The sequence below is a fragment of the Bactrocera oleae genome, chromosome 5 (assembly GCF_042242935.1).
Source record: "Bactrocera oleae isolate idBacOlea1 chromosome 5, idBacOlea1, whole genome shotgun sequence".
NCBI classification, from domain to species: Eukaryota; Metazoa; Arthropoda; class Insecta; order Diptera; family Tephritidae; genus Bactrocera; species Bactrocera oleae.
This window is the reverse complement of record NC_091539.1, coordinates 8,745,112-8,761,475: the sequence shown is the minus strand read 5'-3', so window position 1 is coordinate 8,761,475 and position 16,364 is coordinate 8,745,112. Positions and strand designations below refer to the sequence as shown.

The following is a 16,364-nucleotide window of genomic DNA, read 5'->3' as shown; positions in this document are numbered from 1 at the left end:
CGCTTGAAAGTATACTTACTTATTAAGGACTTATTGCAAGTTTCAAAATCAGGTTAAACTCGGCGGCAATTTCTAAACACATTTTCTACAATTATTTATTTATTTAACTTGAAACTTTATCCCTTAAGCAGCTATCCACAGTCTAAAAGTAAAATACACTGAAAAAATTGCATACTTTAAGGCGCAGCTGCACGTGAGTTTGATGAAGACAGCACATTGTGAGTACTACAAAAGTTTCTTGCTAGTGCTGCTTCTAAGTGCTGCTATGCAGCAACACAGTATGATATACTTGTACACTTTTGCAGCCAACTTCTTCATCTACTACCGAGCATCGCTGCGTATACGTAATTTCATTACAGGTGCACGTAGCTGAGTAGAGGTGGCAGAGCGTGTGCACGTGCCCCTTGTCTTACTCAAGACTGCACGATTCACTTTCGTTTGGCACTTTTTCGCTACAAAAATTAAGTGTATTTAATTTTCAAATATTCTTCTATTTTTGGACGCAAACTTTATTGACATTTTTTAAGCTTTGCTTCCTTTTCGCTCACTCCACTCGGATTTCTTTGTGTATGCACTAAAGCAAATTTAATTAAAATATTTATTGTTGTTGTTGTAATTTTCAGTGATTCGCGGTGTGGAAAAACTTTGTATGCCGTCGGCTTAAATCACACGTGGCCAATAGCTACAACATTAACAACAATAAATGGCACATCCAAGCACTTTGCTTCACCACAAAAAGCAAAAAAAAAAAAATACGTAACCAAACTGAAAAGAGATTTACGTGTGGCATTAAAAAGTTTTCTTCTCTCTACGCTACTTAGGGCTTGTCTTCAGGGCCAGGGTTGTTTTTTGTTGTTTCACTGGCGAAATTTTACTGTTCTCAGAGTATAGTTTTTGGTTTGCAGCGATTGGCCTTTAATGCCTTTTAGGAAAGTGTTTTGTGAAAGAATCGTTATACTGGCGCATGGTGAACGCCAGAACTTATCGTTTTTATAGTATTTAATTAAGCTTAAGATATTATCATAAAAAAAATAAATTATTAAGGTTTTAAGTAAGGCATAATATAAAATAATAATATAAACATTTTTTTCCATATTTCAAATTGGTATAATATTAAGTTACACAATTTTTTTTTCAAAATTTTTTTAAAAATATTTAATATAACTACATTCGGAATACAACTATTTTAACAAAAAATTTGTACTAAATTTTCATAACTTTTTTTTAAATATTTAATTATATTACTAATATGATCTTTTAAATTAAAAAAAACTTTCTGTTCAATTTTCATAGGTTTTTTGTTTTTAATATTTTATCTTTAAATAAAGAATATGTTATTTGTCATTTAATTGGAAATGTTAATTTTTTTTACTTTTCGACATGTATTTAAAAAAAAAAATTTTATATAAAAATTGTAAAAAATAATATTTATTTAAAATTACTTGTCCAGTTGAAATTTTGAAACTGAATACTTTTTTTATTCAATGTGAAAAGAAAAATTAATTCAAATTTTTAGTTTAAATCAAAACGACGAATTTCGAATTGAAAATAAATTAAGATAATTTTTATAATTTTTTCAGTATGCATTAAAATCTTATACTTCTTAATATTTTTAACAGTTAAAAAATTTTAAATTCCAAAAGTTATTACATTTTCTAGATTATTTATTTTCTAGTTTTCTAGTCACACTCACAAGTTTTTCCTACAGGGCGTTTTGTAATCGCACGCCTGCTTACCGCATGTCTTAATGAAATTAAATATATTTACCCGCTTGCACGCATTTGCTGACTAGCTGTTACATGTACGGCATGCTTTGTATATATTATATAAGTACATATCTACATAAATATCAACTTTACATGTGTATGTGTACTCTACTTTCACAATTTCCACGCGGTAGTTATTGTTTGTGTAGCTAATTAAAAAGTTAGCGACACGAAATTACATCGCCGTTGCCGTTAAGTTTCATAAAAGTCTTCGCATGCGAGTTCCATGTTATATAAATAGCTGTTAACCCGAAGTATGTGCGTGTATGCATCGTACAAAAACATTTGCAGAGATTTTGTATGCTTTTAGTGGTGGCTAATTTAAGTTTCTTGAAAGCATCATTTGCGTAATTTAATTGCTTGATGGGTTTCTTAAAGTTTTAATTTTGTTTCGCTTAATTTAAATATGATAGTGAAAGTACAATAGTTTTTTAGGATGAGGGTGCTGAGAGAGAATGTGGTTGAGAGATAACTAAAAATTCGAGGAGAAGTTCGATTGGTTAACTTTTGCGATACTATTTATCACATAAAATAAAATTAAATAAAAAAAAAAAAATAAAACAAAATAAAAAAAATAATAATATAATAATAGTAAATTGAACTAAAAATGCAATAATCAAAAAAAAAAAAGATATATAAAAATTTAAATTTAAAACCAAAATTAAATAATTAAAAATAAAAAAATTAAACAATATAATAATTAAAAAAAAAATTTATAAAAAAAAATTTTAAAACTAAAAATACAAACAAAATGGAATTAAAAAATAAAATAAAATAAAATAAAATAAAATAGAAAAATAATAGTGAACTGAAATAAATAAAAAGGAATGCAGTAAAAAAATAATAAAATATAAATAAATAAAAAAATTAATTTTAAAAGTAAGTAAAAAATAAAATAAAATGAAAAATAAATAAATAAAAATTAAAGCAAATGAAATACATATGTAAAATGAAAATAAATTAATAAACTTGATTTTTTTTCTTAATTTTGATAAAATATCTTAATTTGTAACGCTTTTATGACGAACCCACCCGTTCAAAGTTTGCACCTATTGTAACAACTTCTAAATAAACTTTAATATATTATATTTAGTAAGGAAATTCTTACCTGGAAATAGAGAAAAAGATTAATTTAGGAGGATGAAATATTCTTAGGCAAAACTATTACTATTGCTAGAAAAGGAGTTAAATTTATGTTTTTCTAATGTCTTATTATGTTAATCTTTGTGTAAGATATTAAAGTACAGGTAATATAAGGGGTGATCCATTTAGAAATTTCCTACTTTTTTTAAGAAAAAAACACCGAAAATTCCAATTTAATAAGGAATGTTAATTATCTTTCAAAGAGCATTCTTTGGCATCTTCTTTTTCAACTTCTGGTTAAACTGCGAAACGCCCTCAGCAGCACTGGATGGGTGGATATGGATGACGCTCTAGAACAAATGAACAGAAACTTGCATCGGGACATGATACTGGCACAATTATTTCGCCAGCTTGCTACGAAAAAAGAGAGAGTAACTAGTGCTAACATAAGCATATAGTATGTACCTCTCGAAGTACCATAAGTATGCAAGCAATAATGGAAATTCTAAGGATATAAAAAGCAGTAAACTACCAAGTTTTAAGACACGATAATACAAAATTCCTAGCATTCTACTCCACTTAAGGAAGATTAGAAAAAGAACAAGATAAACAGGCGAGTATATTTGTACTAGGGATTCTTAGAACAGTACCGAAACTTCCGACTTCAATCTAAATATCAAAGGTCAAGGAAGAAATTGTCTTAATATTGCCAGAATGAAACCTTAAGACAAGACTCCTATTAGAGTATTTAACTTACCCTGAATCAAGAAACGAAAACTATTCCAGCGAAATTGTGCTACCTTATATATGCAAAAAGGAATGTTAGTGTATTACACAAAAGTTGAGCGAATTTAAATCACAGCTCTGAAGAATTTTCATTGCTTCATCCCCAGGTCTACAGTATAGATAGCTGAAAGTCTCCCCCGGCGAAAAGAAAAACCAATTTTTTGTTAACTCTGATGGTACAGTGTTGAATTATATGCTACGAGGGAAAGAAATAACAGAGCAACTGTAACTAAAGAGACCGCATTATGCTAGATCGAAGAGCAGTAACCCAGATTTATAGTAGGGAGAGAAAATATCTCTTATCTACTAAACGGAGTAGACAATCGCATGTTCAGAGAAGACAATGTGCTGCAGTGAGATTGGTGTGAATTAGAAGAATACCTATAATAACTCCGTTTATATTATTTCGTGATAGAAGTTCTCATTCTAATATATTTTGAACCCAATTCATTACGTATAGTTAATGGACTTCACGAGAAGCTTTTTTCATCACCGAAATATATACGCAGGCATTTATCATTGCCTGTCGTTGGCCGTGAGCTATTCGTAATGTTACATATATATTTTTTTGACGTTAATCTAAAACAGGAACCGACAAAGCTTCTGCTAAACTTTATTACTGCTACACAAAAATTTGTTGACTAAAAAATGTTAAGGGAAAATCGCTGACTAAAGTAGAAGCTGCTTACGAAACTTCGCTCTAAAATTCCGATTTTTCATTTGCAGACATCGAAAACCGCTTTGAGGATTTTTTCCACACTCTTTTTTTGCAGTTTTCCAACCGTTTTTTCCGCACTTTACACCACTGCAATTTCAGGTTCGCTAACACAAAAACTTCCTATGTCTAACCCAATTTCCGTTGCTGGTAGCACTCAATGTCGTCAACGGCTGGCCGAAATCCAAAAAAAAAAAAAAAACTAAAATATAAACGAACATTACAACAACAGCATCGAAAAGCGCAAAAGTACAAGCGTTGTAACACTACTTTTCACGGTATGTGTATTACGAAAAAAAGCGCTGTGAGAAAAAGTGAACAAGTTTCCGAAAAATGTCAACAACTTCCTTACTGTTGCCTGCAGCAACAACTACAACACCGGTTTACTACATTTGACGACAAAAGCGGTATGAGCATTTGCGCTACGCCGCTGCTCAAGCGATGATTTTTCTTTCACTTTACTAGCGCTTTTTCCTGCCTGCACAAAGTGTGTGGGTTAAGTGTTGGCCAAGAGAAAACTTCACATGGCTTGTTGGCCACTTTCGTATGGCGGCTTGAGTGGAAAAATTGAAGCAAAAAAACATAAAAAAAAAATACTTTTTTTTTTGTGAGCCGCAATAGCAGAGCACTGACCCAAAAATCGTTACATGCATTACATAATTTTATATATAATATATATATCAAATATTTTTAATAATTTCACAGCTACAAACAGGTAAGTGTTTCTTTCTAAGCGGTAAAATCATAAAAGTGCTAACGGTAGTTGTCTGCTAGAGTGCCACATACTTTTGGGATTTTAACGAGTGTGAGATACATTAGAGAAAGTTTGTACTTACACACCATTAATCAGTTATAATGAGGTCAACGAACACTTCTAACAGTCAGGTGGGCTTTAACTAACGGGTAGCCGAAACGTAAGAGCTTTTATCGGTCAGTAGTTTGTTGAAATGCTGAACTATTGTGCTTACCATAAGCTTATTGTAGTAGATTAATATTTTGGTTTGACGTTTCTTTGGGTTTTGCAGTTGTAAAGCTTACTCCACTGTAATCGTGACTTAAATAATCGTAGGAGCTTATTTTACTCAAACTGGGTGACACCCGTATATCCCGAAGATGATGCCTGAAGTGATCATAGGTCCTAGATACTCAAGCTCAATCTGTATTATTTTTTTCTTATAAGAACCTACTCTTATACAAATTAATGTTGAGGTATTTGAGAAGACGGCACTCAAGGGTTTCGCTGGTGGTCAAATTAACTGAGATCTATGACTGTCTGTACCCGCGCCTCTGTTTCCATATGAATGGGTTTCACAAATTCAGAATGGCTCCAGGTTTTTATCTGGCCAATGTATGTATGTAAAGATGGAGCATTAGCAAATCTTTAAAAGAGGTGAAATTGATTTCTACAAAAATATTAGTAAATCGACGAACTGAAAGCTTGAAGTCTGACAGTAAACAGCTACGACTCAGCCCTTGGGCAAGGATTTTGTTTTGGTAATCTGCGGAAGGTCTGGATTCCCATTGATCTAACCGTTACTAATTATTGTACAATATTTGTCTGAAGTATAACACGCGGGGAGTCTACAGTATATGAAGATATTGATTCCGGGTTTGGATGACATTCCTAAAATCATGTTAATGACAAATATATATGGAACTAAAGGCTTACAGCTTACACGGTACTATGATAAAAATGTCTCGGAAACGAAAAATTTCGCCTACATATTACATTAAGTGTCAAAATCTTAGGTGATACGACCCGGATTATATATCTAAATATGGCTTGAAATCAAGGTTCCCAGTTTAGATACCATTGAAGTTGTTATCATCGTAGTTATTGTTGTAGACAGCAAGTATCAATAAAGTAATTTGGGGAAATGCTGCCGAGTTGAAAGTCCTTGGTCGGATTAAAATCCGAATTCGTTCCGGTTACGTAGACTCGAATGTCGTGGGACCGGCTTAGTCTTACGTCTTATATTTCTTTTGGATATATGATTTTATCCCTCTACTCGTAGAAATGGAGTTGCAGATGTATGAAAATAATTAAGTAAGAAGAAGAAGCACGCATAAAACTATCGAACAAAAGAATTTTTAATTCTTCCATACAAAGTAACAATTTCTACTCGCTGAGCGCAGAGAAACAAAAAAAGTATGACACGCAAAATGTGGATAATGTTGAAGAAAAGAAAACTAATTTCGATGTGCTTTAGCGCACAAGACATACTTGCAAAAAGTGAGGTTATGAGCGCGTTAAAAAAATTCCGTAAGATGATGGCATGCAAGGCTATCATCAGAACAGTGGCAGCACTGGCAAGGGTAATAAAGCAATGGTATGCCGAAAATGATGGCGAATGCGAGCAGCGCCGCTTCACAGCCAGCCATTGTGCCGACGACATTTTCATTTTCCGCTTGCGTGGCATATAAAAATGTTTGCAAGCTAACGGCAGCGTGTCGTTGTGGCAGTTAAGTGCACATTAATCTTATGCCACATCAATATTTGCCGTAGCAAATATTCGTCGCAGGCAAGGCTACGTGGTCTTGGTGGCATGCAGCACGCAAAAGAAGTGAGTTGAAGACTTCGTGCAGTGCGATTACGCGTGCCGTATTCCGTAAGAATTCGTTGTATGCTCTCTTGCCTCCACTGGCAGCAACTTTGGTGACACACCGCGCCTCAAACCAGCGTCGCAACTTTTAACTCCTTCGTCGCTTCGCTGCATTCGGCATTTGTGCGCGCTGTCAGTAGTTTTTAAGCAGCGCATGCAATCGCTCACGAAATTGCTTATCAGTTGGCGAACTGTTTGGCGTATCCTTCGTACTCCTACGTATGTCACTTTTTCTTTCGCTTATCCTTTCTTGCTTTCCGTTTTTGCCGTTGCTATTGTAGCGGTAATTTGTCTTTTTTCACAAATTATTTGTCACAAACAAACGAATTTGAAAAATTTTACGCTTGTAAACAATGGTGATAAGCGCCGCAAAGTTCTTGTACCGCTCTGACAGTTTGAAGTATTCGTTGACATTTTTTTCCTTTTCTATATTTGATAAATTTTGTGACATACTTTCGGGCGCAAAGTTTTTTGCCTAGATAATCGCGCTCCTGCATTAGCTGCATATAACGCAATGATTTGGGTTTATATAAAAAGAGTTTAACACAATTTAGTGGCATACTTTTTAAGCATAGTACTCAATTTGTTGACATTAACGGAAATTTAAAGCATACATTTAGGCGAAAGTTGATTTATAACTTGGAATTAGGCGAGTTTTGACTGCGGGGGTATTAGACTAACTTACGAGCGCACTAAAAACAGTTTTGGGCAGAAAAACTGACAGTATGGGTTCTACACTAGAGAATTAAGACCACTTTTATAGGCTAAAATTTGAGAGCATAGGGGATCAAGAAGTGGTTCTACAATTATCTACTTCTTCAGCACGTATTTGAACCAAAGTACTAGAGATTGTGTGATTATGCTTAACCCCGTAATACAGAAAAGTATTAGATAGAACGGCTCTCGAAGACCAATCGCAAATCGAAGGTGAAAACTATGGACCGAGGGAGGCTTTGTAGAACATGTAAGAGCTGTCTTTAGCCTTTTGTAAAGCTGAGGTTACTTTGATGCATATGGATAACAATGACTACAGCGATAATGGATAAGGTGCTGACCATGACTGAGGCCAGTATTCAAATCCAGTGTTTCCAGAAATTCGTAAATTTCGCAAACTTACAAAGTGTCTTTACAAATGCAACACACTTTATTAAAAAAAGTAAGACTGCATAAGCAAAGTGAAAAACATGAGAAAAGCCGACATTGTTCTAGGTTAGCAAGCGACCAAGATGTCTAGCGCATTGGAACTATTGTACTATATATAGTTCATTGTGAAGCCAGAAAATGTAGCTTCAGACAGATCAAGCGCCTTGAGGCCAATACAAACCTGCTCATTCATTTTATTTCTATACCCTTTAATTCAGCGATATGCCTGAAACTGTCAGCTCCCATCCCATAATCCTCGCTTAAATATTCTTGAATGAAATGTTATCATTTTTGAATAGAGGGAAGACTGAGATGGTAAACTGACATATTTAACAGTTGGTTGAAAACACATTCCAGATCGAAAGGAAATAATACTATCATCTTCAAAAGTAAAAAGTTTATGATTAGCGGGACAGGTCTCTGTAAACTCAGAAGCTAATGAAGGATATTCATATGATCTCAACGAGTCTTTAAGATTTATGGGCATGTGTATTATTCAGATACGATGGATTCCAGAATTAAGGAACAAAAGGGTAATTGATCTAGGAATATAGAGACACAACTAAAAAAATATAATGTGGACCCAAAGCTCTACAAAAAATAAATGTTAAATAATGAGTTGCTTATGTTCTAAGACAGTTTAAAGAGTACATTTTGTTTATTTGATCGATTGCATAGAGAGTTTGGATATTGTGAATGCAATTTTTCTAAATTTTGAATCAACGGCTAGTTCGCAAGCTTATTGGACTGTGAAGCATCCATCTGCTAGATAGAAGTATTGAGAAATGGCCAGATCTGTTTCTGAGACAGTCGAGTCTACATAACAGGAACGAGTTTGGATTTTAATCCGACTAAGAACTGTTAACAACAATAACCATACGAATCCCAATTTTTATCGGGCCAAGTAGCGTTAACTAGCAGGAAAAGATTCGTTCCCGGTACGGAACGGATCTGAATTTTATGCGGCCAAGCCTTGTCAACTAGTAGCATTCCTCAAAATTGTTTGCAAAACTTTTACTACCGCTTCAACAACAACAGGAATGGGGAGCTATGTGACCTCGTCCACATAGATTGAGAGAACCGCATCAAAATGTCAGAAAGTCTTAAGTTTTTATGAGCTTTAAATTTGCAAAAGAAGTCGTTGAGCCTATGTCTATACGGACCATTTTGTGAGTTCAAAGTGAAAAGACGAGAAGAGAAAGTCTACAGTTGGAACTCACATATGAGCTGTGTGGTCTTGAAGAAGCAGCACCACCGTAGACCCACCAATTTAATGATCACACAATATTATACAAATAAAATTTCCTTCCGAACATATATTCACGACTTTCGCGAATTATTTACTTTTATACAATTCTCAACCCAAAATAACGCCATTGCACATTGTTTATCCAACAGCAGCAATCTAGCCAGCCGACAATGTTTGCGCTTCCGTTCTTCTTTAATACATTTATTACTTAATTATACCAAGCTAATCCGACACACTTCGCTGCACGGAGAAAGCACTTTCATTTTACTTCACAAAACTAACGCGCCTCGCTGTCCACGCTTGCTACCAGTTGCCGTCACACATTCTCAGGCGCCCACTCTTCCTATCTAACCCGGCGCGCGGTCTCATCTTTTCGCTGGCACCCACTAATAACTATTGTATAATACCCCACTCGAGTGCCGTTTAATCTCTACCATTTTAATTGGCTTTTCTGGCGGTCTTAATGCTTTTGCATTGCCATCAGTTGCTCTCTTTTGGTACTATAAAATGTTGCTAAGTTCGGTTTTGGTGTGGTGTTGGGTTAGCGGCAATTGGTTTGTGCTTCGTTGGGTGTTCTTAGCAGCGTCGGCAAGCGATTTTTCGAAAATTTCGACCTTATTGTGTCGGTCTTTGGACCACTCTAAGTATGTAGCTTTTATTGTTATTATTGTGGTTATAAGTACCATTTTTGTTGTTGGTGTTGTTTACGTTATCCTCAATGCTGTCACTGCTGTTAGTTTTTGTCGCCTTTCGGCAGCCGCTTGGCTCTTGTTTTATTTTTATACCCTAAATAGAGCAATATAAGTTTGCCGGAAGTTAGTAGCATAAAAATGTCGGAGACTCTATAAAATATATATTTAAATGATCGGCGGGACGAGCTAAGTCGATTTCACCATGTCCATCTATCTATATATAATCCCTGAGTTTTTGAGATATCGGTTCTAAATTTTGCGAACGTGCTTTTCTGCCAAAGAAGCTTCTCACTTGTCGGAACCGCCGCTATCGGTTCACTAAAGCATATAGGTGCCAAACAAACTGTAGGGTGAAAATAAATTTCTTGTATGGAAAATTTTTTATTTTATTGTATTATACTTTTTATTTTTCGAAATTTTTTTTTTATCTTCATGAAATTTGACATGGGTTATTCTTGAAATGTAGTCTATTTTATCCGAAGAAATGGTCTAGATCGAACTACTATAGCATATAGCTGTCGAATTTGAGCTCTTGTATGGAAACATCTGAATTTGTGTAGGGTATTATAGCTTCGGTGCAACCGAAGTTTACGTTTTTAATTTTTATTGTTTTTTGCGGCCACAATTTACCAGCAGTCAGCTCATGCAATTTTCAGCGTCTTCTCTCTGTCAACCCTCCACTCTTTACGCCTTTCAACTCGCTCTTGGGTTCGCTCTCCACCCCTCTTTCGTTATTATTATTATTACTTTATATATTGTTGCAGCCGGTTTCACCACCACCTCTTTGCCATTGTTGTCTGCCAGTCATTGTCAACGCTAATACCGTTATTGTGTTGACGGCTTTTTTGTTTAACTTATTATTATTGCTGTTTTTGTTGTTATGACTGCTATGCAGTCGCATCAATTTCGGGCTTTTGTTGCTATTGTTGTTGTCGCTTTTGCTGTTGTCATTGTTTGCCGGATTTGTAACGTGTTATTATGGCGTATAAAATATTGAGATTTGTTGGGCAATTTATTGGCCGCTCAACCGCACGCAGAGTTGCATAACATCGCTCCTCCATGCTGGGGAGAGCGCAAGAGATTTGTGTGGCGTGATGGCGTTGGTTTTGTGGGTAGAGCGCGCATCATTTGGGCGCAACGAAAATGGCATGCCATAAATTTTTGGTAAGTGTTGGCGGTAGATTTTTAATTAGAATGCCAAAAAGCTTAATTACCTTTGTATGAGTTTCTTCTTTTTGTGCGGTTTTTTCGGAAGAAAATAATGGAATTATGGAGGGGGAAAGCGGTTATTGGTAGCAAAAAGCGTTAGCCGTGCATATTTTTGGCAGCTTTTTGAAAAATAATATGGTAATATGGTAAAGAAAGGATAAACTAAAGAGTTACTTGAGCCAAAGTATGACTGGCACAGTTAAATCCGAAAAAACTATATTATATATCATATAAGTATACTATGCAGTAACCGGTTTAAAGGAACGGCTTTGACTATGTGTAGGTTCTATTAGGATTCCAAACTGGCAGTCATCTGCTTGGATCGGAGCCGCCTACTAGAAGCAACAAGTGATCATTCCTTGATTGCGACGACGAAAGCGCACTATTAACAGATCAGTGGACAGGCGCAACGGTCTTGAACAGTGTAGCTATTAGCAGCTATTGACTTCCTCCCAGTGAAGGGCGTTCTTGGAGTCAAACCACCACTCATAGCATTATAAGAGCTCGAGATTTTTCGCGAATCTAGAGTGATGCTTGCGCCACTGCGTTACTATAGCAGGTTAAACTCCTATTAAATATATTGTATGTGCTGCATGCAACGAGTCTCCGCATGATTTTGACCACCTTTTAGCATGCGCCATGAAACCAACTCATCTGACGAAACTGCATGTTTTTTGAGTCTCCCGTTTGGATAAGTGTTATAACAACCCTCTTTATACTACTACATTTAAACTCAGCCTTATGTATAAAATGTATGTCTAAAAGATTCTCTCCGCAAATCTCATGATCTCCTAATGTAAAATAATTGCTAGAATTCTTGCCAGAACTTTCGATAGCTTGAGTTGAAAGAGGCAACGACATAACAATAGTTAAACGGCTTTCTTCTAATTTTTTGATCAGTGTCTCAGAATCAAAGTAAAGCTCCATAGGCGAACATATTTCGATATTATGATTCGGTTCTTGTACTCGATACTCTGAATTTTCTTTGACCTTCTTTGAAGTTACCATAGATACGCTTCAATTACAATCACGCGTCAATTATAGTACTGTGCCCTTTCAAAAGGTACGTGCCAGTTAAGAAACGATATTGATTAGTTAAGTTTTTAAAGATAGTTGAAAAAATATGAGTCCAATCGCATTTGTTCGAAAACCTAGTTCATTCACTGAATCGCTTGTCGTGATAAAATCTTCCCATTAAAACAGTCATTGGGAGCTCTTGACTGTATATAATCTTTTCCGGCCTTTGCTCAAACTCTCATTCACAACGAAAAAGATATAAAACACCGTAAAAAATGTTTCACTTTTCTTTAATAATCACTCCAATATGTGATAACTTTGCCAGTTTTAGAAAAAGTTTAAAATGCCATACAATCAACTCCGAATTTTATAAAGAATTTAGATGAATATTTCAGGACAGCTAATACTACAATATAATTAATGAGTCCAGTATTTAACCAAAACCGAAAGTTGGGGTAACTAAGACGGTTGGTCCATCACTTGGTGAAAAAATGGGAAGACGATGACGGGTGACTGCGGTAGTTGAGATATCACCATTAATAATGCTAATATAAGAATTTCAAATTTCTCGGGGTTATTATAGACTGTTTCGAACTCCAATTACCTGGTTGACTTTTTAGTACAAAGCTTTACAAGCCGTATCGGGTAGTTAACTGAAAACATTGTTTGAGCGGCATTGTTGAAGGGAGAGACAGAGAGAGCATAGAGATCTGGAAGTAATTTAAAGACTGGTTAAAGTGAGAGTATTTTGCTCAGGGCATGCGGAACTTATCTAAGAAAGTGTGACTTAGGCAAAAGTGAAGAAAGATATGTGGTTTCTGCTCCAAGTATCATTCTAATCTAAACGCTTTCGAAACTAGTTTTTTCAACTATCTCTTCAACCAGATTAAATGAGTCCCTACTCCCTCATTTTGCGACCATAAATCAATTATAAATCATATTCGTAATAAACGCAATGTAGTCAGTGCCAGTAAATAAAATAAAATTACAAGTATGAATATTCAACGCTAGAAGACAGCAGTTAAACAAGGCTTGAAGCACCCATCCAATCCCCGCCGCCATTCACACAAAAGCAACCACGCGGCCACAGAACGCTGACCCGGATGCGTGAAGGGAAGCAGGAAATATAAAGAGCAACACCAAGCAGCGCAACACAATACCGTTACAAATGTGAACAACAACAACAGCAAAGCCACCAACAACAAGCCGAATGAAATCGCGCTGAAATGATAACATTTTTATGCAAATTTATGCAAAAACAGTGAACAAAAAGCAACAACAAAAATGTTGGAAACAACAACAACTAACGCGTATTAAACACGCGGAGTCAACAAAGTGGTTGCGCTAGACAAGTCAGCGGCGCGATTGTTTATCGAGCAGGAGTTAGTGGGTCGGTAAGTCCGCGGGTGTGTGAGTCAGCGAGTGTAGGTGAATTTGTTAGCGAATGAGGTTATGTCACTTACAGCGTTTTGCAGACTTGTGCATGCGAATATGTTAGTTATGAATTCGTATGGGTGCGTGTATGTTTGTATACAGTTTTGATGTTTGGAATTGACTGCGTTATGGATAAAATATGAGCGCGATAATTTTTCAGCTTAAGAAATAGCTTTATAGTAAGAATATTATTTTTGACTTAAGGCACAGTGGGCTGAGTTACAGATTATTGGAGCATAATTGTATTAGGGTTTTTGTTTTTTTTTTATTAAAACTGGAAAAAATCTTGTAATATAATAACAGTTATTACAAAACAAATTGATATTGAAGAAGTAAGGAAGGGCTAAGTTCGGCTGTAACCGAACATTTAATACGCAATAACACATACTATTAACATGCCAAATACTAACATAATATCCCTGAGTTTCATTAAGATATCTCACTTACCATCACCAATGTATATAATATGAAGTAAAGTCAGCCGGATATTTGAAAATCGTTATATTAGTTATCATATATGGCGACTAGTGCAAGTTTTCACCCGATTTTATGCTTTTTGACACAAAGATGCACTGTTATTAGTAAAACACGCTCTCTAATTTTCACTGAGTTACTTAAATATTGGGTGATATATGCGATATATGAATATTAAAATAAACCGGAGGTTGTGAAATATTTATATTTTATTAGGTGTAAATATGTGAGCTAACGCAAGCATTGTTCCGTTTCAATCCATTTTTGATATACGACATGTGATGAGCACAAAAGGACTCTCTTGAAATTGCAAAAATATATCTCACAGATTGACCGTTGTTTTCGGTAAATAGTGAACAGTAGGCACAGGGGTTCTCATATTCGTTATCTGGGGACTTGAAAAGTTATGGTCCGATGGAATATCAGGGTAATACTACCTACCAAATTTGCTTAAAATCTGTCGAGCAGCTCCCGAGATGCTCCTTTTTAATGAAATTCGTTGTACTACATGTAAATAGCAGCCTTGTATCTTATTTATAAGTTTACTTATGGAACTTTAAAGGTTTTCAATTACTGGGATTTTGTGGGCATCGCAGTGGTACGATTACGCTAATCTACAATATCAACCCCCTTTTGAACCAACCAAATAACAGATGTACCATGCTACATCAAGAAATCTCAATTTATGCTCAAGTTATCGCTTGCATGGACCGACTAGCGGTCAGACAGTCACTAGGAATTTAACTCGTCTCGTCATCCTGTTCATTTACAATATAATAAACAGTTTTCAATATCTCTAAAAAAATTTTATGTGACGAATCGTATTGTAGAATGGAGGCAGTGGGCACGGAATGACTTTTTCACTCTTTTGAATTTAAAAAGGTTTTTTTCATAATTCAATTGCGATAAATCAAAAGCATTTCCCATTTGAATTAAGAAGAAAGGAAATCCTTTTTACTACATGTCTTTAGAAGCGGTGGAGTGGAGTTACAGTAATCAGTTGCTTTTAAATATTTATTTTGTCTCCCTAAAGGATGTTGTGACAAAGCCGCAGAAGCAACAGTACCCAAAAAGCAAAAAACAAAAGCAAAGGAAAAAAGAAAAAAGTAAACTAAAACACAAATTATCTGCCTAAAATTTTGCGCACAAAAATCTCCACCGCTGCGCATTCAAATGCTGATTATGCCATTGCTATTTTATGCGGCGCTTTAAGCAATTACTGTAATACTGATAACTCCGGTTGGCGCCTAAAATTATGCTAACTAATGCGTGTGCCATGTTATGAATTTGTTGGCGCAGGCGAGCGGCGTGGCGGCACAATTTTCTATCATTATGCTAGCCCATAATTTATTAGACGCATTACGCGCGTATTTGTTGCGTTGTGATTGTTGTTGCAGTTTGTTGTTTTTCCACCGATTTTGGTGCTCATTGTTTGCTTTGTCTTATTGTCATGAAAGTGGAGAGAGATAAAAATTTGTTTGGACTGACTTTTAATGTTTTTACGCGCTTTGTTGGCTTTAGAGGTTTGTTTCTGTGTTCCTCTGCTTTTGGTTTTTTTTGTTGTTGTTTACTTTGTTCTTTTGCGTGTTGTTGTGTTAAGGCGTGCAGTGTTAGGAATTCGAAATTAGCTGTAAAATACGTAATGGAAATGAATACTTAGGCACATTAGAGAACTATGTAAGCGCACATTAAAAAGTTTTGAAATCCCCCCACTCTCTCTTGTCTTCTGTTGACTTGGTTGGTAGATGAATTTCATATTGTTAATAGCGCATTAGAAATTTAAATTTGATTTTGTAATTTGTAGCAACAAAGCAAAAACGTATACGGTATTATGTAAGTGGAGAATTATGTGTTGGATAAGAGTGAGAGTGGCTCAAAGCCCTAAGGTATGCTAAGCAAAACTTTGTATATCCGCTTTTGTACTTTGCAGAAGTGTGCTGATATCTTTCATTTGACAGCAAAGAGAGTGAAGCTGAGAGAGAAAGAAGCGCCAGAGAGTGTGAGAGAAATTTAAATAAAAAATTGAAAAATTATTCTTATTTATATTTTTTTCGGCTCGATCTACGGCACTTGAAACAAGTTGAGAAGAAATGAGAGAAAACGAGAAGAAAGTGACAGAAAAAGGTGGCAGAGAATGTGAGTGAGATAATAAGATAGCGATAGTAAAATAGAGAGTGAGAAAAATACTTTTAG

The 16,364-nt window shown here is 35.3% G+C and overlaps 1 protein-coding gene across 1 annotated transcript in view; it reads right to left on the bottom strand.

Annotated features, from left to right (window-relative positions):
• Positions 1 to 16,364, bottom strand: part of LOC106620667 (uncharacterized) — a 170,023-nt gene that overhangs the window by 115,834 nt on the left and 37,825 nt on the right. The window lies entirely within an intron of this gene.